Source organism: Oncorhynchus mykiss, chromosome 3 (assembly GCF_013265735.2).
Source record: "Oncorhynchus mykiss isolate Arlee chromosome 3, USDA_OmykA_1.1, whole genome shotgun sequence".
NCBI classification, from domain to species: Eukaryota; Metazoa; Chordata; class Actinopteri; order Salmoniformes; family Salmonidae; genus Oncorhynchus; species Oncorhynchus mykiss.
The window spans coordinates 62,698,634-62,703,035 of NC_048567.1; the positions used below are offsets into that span (position 1 = coordinate 62,698,634).

General features: G+C 44.3%; 1 long non-coding RNA gene across 1 annotated transcript; it reads left to right on the forward strand.

Annotated features, from left to right (window-relative positions):
* Nucleotides 1–253: 253 nt before the first annotated feature.
* LOC118964306 lies at nt 254–2,580 on the forward strand. The gene is made up of 3 exons (XR_005051351.1): nt 254–614; nt 2,099–2,298; nt 2,461–2,580. It is a non-coding gene; the product is annotated as an uncharacterized LOC118964306 (long non-coding RNA).
* Nucleotides 2,581–4,402: the final 1,822 nt, after the last annotated feature.

Here is a 4,402-nt window from a genome sequence, read left to right on the forward strand (position 1 = left end):
AGTAAGTAGGTGAAAAGTTGCTAATTAGATAAAGTTGTCCATGATGAGATTCGAACAATCAATCATTGGGTTGCTAGACTTTTGTGTTATACACCCAACCAATCACACTAATTTCGTCTTTGCCTTAAGTAACCTTTTCTGTTATGTAACCATTCCAAACATAACATATCATACTAATTTGGGTGCCCCTGATTTAAATCTACTATGTTACGTGTAGTTTATGAGACCAGGCTATCCAGTGAGAGGTTACCTCGTCCCCTGGATATTGCGCACAGCGCGTGGGATCGAGATTATTTTTTACAATCCTTTCTTTCTTATCCCTTCCCTTCCTTTCCTTTCAACTGCACAGTGGAACAAGACGTAGATATATTCGTTTTTTCTTGGATTGTATAGGTTACTGGTTTTCAACTCTGTTATTTTCAATTGATAAAGTTGTAGTCTATTGAAACGTCAGTAAAATTTTGAATGCCAATATTATACTACGTAAATGATAAGACTTTTTTAATCATTTCTACCGTTGCCAAATCGCCCTTTGGATAAAAATGAGCACTTGATGGAAATTGGACTATAAGGAAATGAATAATCTTGATATCTTCGATTTGAAGGATTGTCAGGTAAATTGAAAGTTATAGCTCCCAAATGAAATACCTATCCTACTATTCATATTATGACCGGGGGAACTTCTGTCAAAATTCCCGCTAGATGCTAAAAATGTATCTAAAATGTACTTCCATGCAATGTAAAGTTGTAAAGTTGTATCATATTGATGCGTTTACGCACCGAGGAAAAGGTATGCCGTTCTTCAATGCCATCACTCTCTGTGGCAGCTGGTCTTGCAGTCAGTCAAATAATAGCCCGTATCAGCATCGGGTCAAGAGTGTTAATAGTCAGGTGGTGATGGTTAACTGCTTGGTTGTGGATTATTAGAGGAAAGGTTCTATGAAGCCCACTCACGCAAAAACAATAGGAAACAGTTGGCGCTTCTGCCCGCAGATGGTGTAAATTATTAGTTGCGGAATTTAGATAGCTCGTTCTTCTCCTTTGAGAACGTTACTGTTTACATGTATTCACATAGATTGAAATGTCAGAGCAATGTCAAAGATAGCTGGTCAAGACGTTAGAATAACCAGACTCATACTGTAATTTGCACGGGAACGTCAGCACATGCATTTAGAGTGTTTGTCAGTTCTGTGTGTCAGTGCCATCATGCCCTCAGTAGAACACTGGCCAATTGAACACAATTATTGACCCAGAGTGTTTCGGAATGCAGAAACTGTAGCTGCATTAGGACACACTTAATTAGGATTGTCCGGATTTAGATACTCTACAGATGGTCATACTATCAACCAGTGGTGTAAATTACTTAGTAAAATTAAAAAATATTTTTCTTCACTGCATTCCTAAAGAAAATCATGTATTTTTTACTCCATACAATTTCCCCGACACCCTAAAATACTCATTACATTTTGACACAATGGTCCTATTCACACACTTATCAAGGGAACTTCCCTGGTCATCCCTACTGCCTCTGATCTGGCGGACTTACTAAACAATAATGCTTCGTTTCTAAATTATGTCTGAGTGTTGTAGTGTGCCCCTGGCTATCGGCCAATAACAAAAACAAGACAATTATGATGGCAAGTTTTCTTAATATAAGGAATTTGAAATGGTTTATACTTTTACTTTTGATACTTACAAACGTTTTAGCTATTCCATTTACGTTTGATGCTTAAGTACATTTAAAACCAAATACTTTTAGACTTTTACTCAAGTTTACTGGGTGACATTCACACTTTACTTGAGTCATTTTCTATTAAGGTCTCTTTACTTTTACTCAAGTACGACAATTGAGCACTTTTTCCACCACTGCTATTAACAAAGTATCTGTTGATAAGTAAATGCTTGCTAAGGTTAAAATAAGGTTTAGGGTAAGGGTTAAGTTTAGGGTTATGATAAGAGTTAGGGTTAGTAGATAGTTAGTTGAAATGCTTCTGATAGTCTGTAGAGCGTCTAAAGTGTTACCCTGCATTATAGTTGTTACTGCAGAGACTGTGTGTGTGTGTGTGTCACATTGACATATATATTTCCATATTGTCAGTGAGCGGCCCTCCTATATAAGATGGTTCCCAGTGTGTGTGGTGTGTCCCTGGCTGTGGTGTTGCTGACCCTGGTGTCTCCTGGTGGTGCCTGCCCTCTGCCCTGCTCTTGCTACCAGTCCACTGAACTACACTGCACCTTCAGATCTCTGGTCAACATACCACAGCCCCTACCACAACACACACTACACATCAACCTGGGGTAAGGACTGTGCACAAATACATACACAAACTCCCTCTCCCTCTCCCTCTCTCTCTCTCTCTCTCTCGCTCTCTTTCTCTCTCACTTTCACTTTCACTCTCACACACACACATTTTAAAGGCATTCCATTGGTTGATGCTGTTTGTCTCTGGTCTCTAAAAGGTTCAACAGTATCAGCAGGATCCCAGACAGCTCATTGGCCGGTCTGAGGAGGCTGGCGCTGCTGATGCTTCATGGGAATGACATCCATGAGATTCCTGACGGAGCTTTCCAAGATCTGTCTTCCCTTCAGGTACTGAGAGGAGAGGGGTCAAATTAGCTAATAATTGGAAGCAAATGTAAATTGTTCTATTGAGCTTAGACACTGTTATTGTATTGTGTTGTTGTGTTCATTTGACTCACATTGATGTGTATGTATTGTTGTTTAAAGCTGGAGGAGTTTATACCATGTATTGTCAATTATCATTCATTCAATGATCCATCCATCCATCCCTCTCCCCGCAAGGTCCTGAAGCTGAGCTATAACAAGCTGAGGGAGATCTCAGCAAAGAGCTTCTCAGGCCTGTCCTCTCTACAGCGCCTCCACCTGGATCACAACTGGCTGCAGTCCCTCCACCCCCAGGCCCTGCTCCGCCTCCCCAACCTCAGACTGATCCGACTGCAGGGGAACCGGCTCCACCAGCTGCACCCGCAGGCCTTCTGCACTCTGTCCCTACTGCAGACATTCTGCTACTCCACCCTCAGGTGGGTTTTCTACAGTCTTCATTTATTCATTTATTCACTCTTAGTCATAGGTCACACCTAAAGAGTAGTGCACTACTTAGTGGATAGTGTGTCATTTGTGACTGGACTATCCCCCTCCTCTACCCAGGCATCTGGACGTGTCCAACAACAGTCTGACTAACCTGCCCAGAGACATACTGAGGACCGCCCCTCTTCTGGAGTCCCTAGCTCTGCAGGCCAACCCCTGGACCTGCGACTGCAGCATGGCTTGGCTGCAGGCCTGGAGCATCTCTCACCCAGGTGACAATCACACTACACTAACCCCTAGATCTTTCACTAACCCCTAGATCTTTCACTAACCCCTAGTCCTTACACTAGTCCCAAAATCACTGGAACTGGGATGCTTATTTGGTTGAGGAAATACTGATTCTTCTCTTCTCTCTCAGGGTTGTTGAAATGTCCGGGGCCACAGTGCCTGGTCTGTGCCTCACCCAATCACCTGAAGGGACGTGGTCTTTTGCAGCAGAAAGACTTATCCTGCTCCTCGCCTGTAATTGCCACCAATCCCAGAGCCTCATATCAGGAGGATGGCGGAATTCAGTCAATAGAAACTTTTAGAGAGGCTTTAGGTCACGCCTCCTTGGGGATGTCCGACCAACAGGGGAATGCCGTTGATCTGAAGTGTAACATCACACACTCCTCACAGACTCCTGACATTACCCCACCACAACTTTCCTCCTCCTCCTCCTTCACCCCCCTCTCCCTCTCTCTTTCTCTTTCCCTGGTCTGTGGGGTGGATGGGCACAGCTATGAGAGGCTGTGGAGGCTGATGGCCTACTACAGTGAGACACCTGCCAGGCTTCAGAGAGAAATCATGTTGAGTAAAGCCCCAACACTTGCCTACAGGTATGAAATTACAGAAACACACACAACACATTCCTCTGTTATTATCCTACAATTTTGTTTTAACCCCAAAACATTCATTTCATGTCCTTCAGGTACAGACAGAGAGCAGAGAGAGAGGGCTACTACCATACAGGGGTCAGGGCCAGTGTCCAAGCCCATCCTGCCTGGTTACTGCAGCCCCATGTTAGTCTCCAGTTCAACAGAGCTCAGTCCAGCACCCACAGGGTTAAACTGACCCTGTCCACCCTGGTGTCTGCCCCCCCAGACCCCCCATCCCAACACCCCTGGGTCCTCATCCAGACCAACCACACCCACACAGCTTTTACAGCAGCCACAGACAGCCAGATCCACCTGCCCTGTCCTGTCCTTAGCTCTACTGAGGACCTAAGCTCTGGAGACCCCAGGCTCCAATGGGTGTTTCCAGATGGTTTAACAGTCTCCTTCCCCTACCATAGCTCAGATGGTAGGGTCCGGG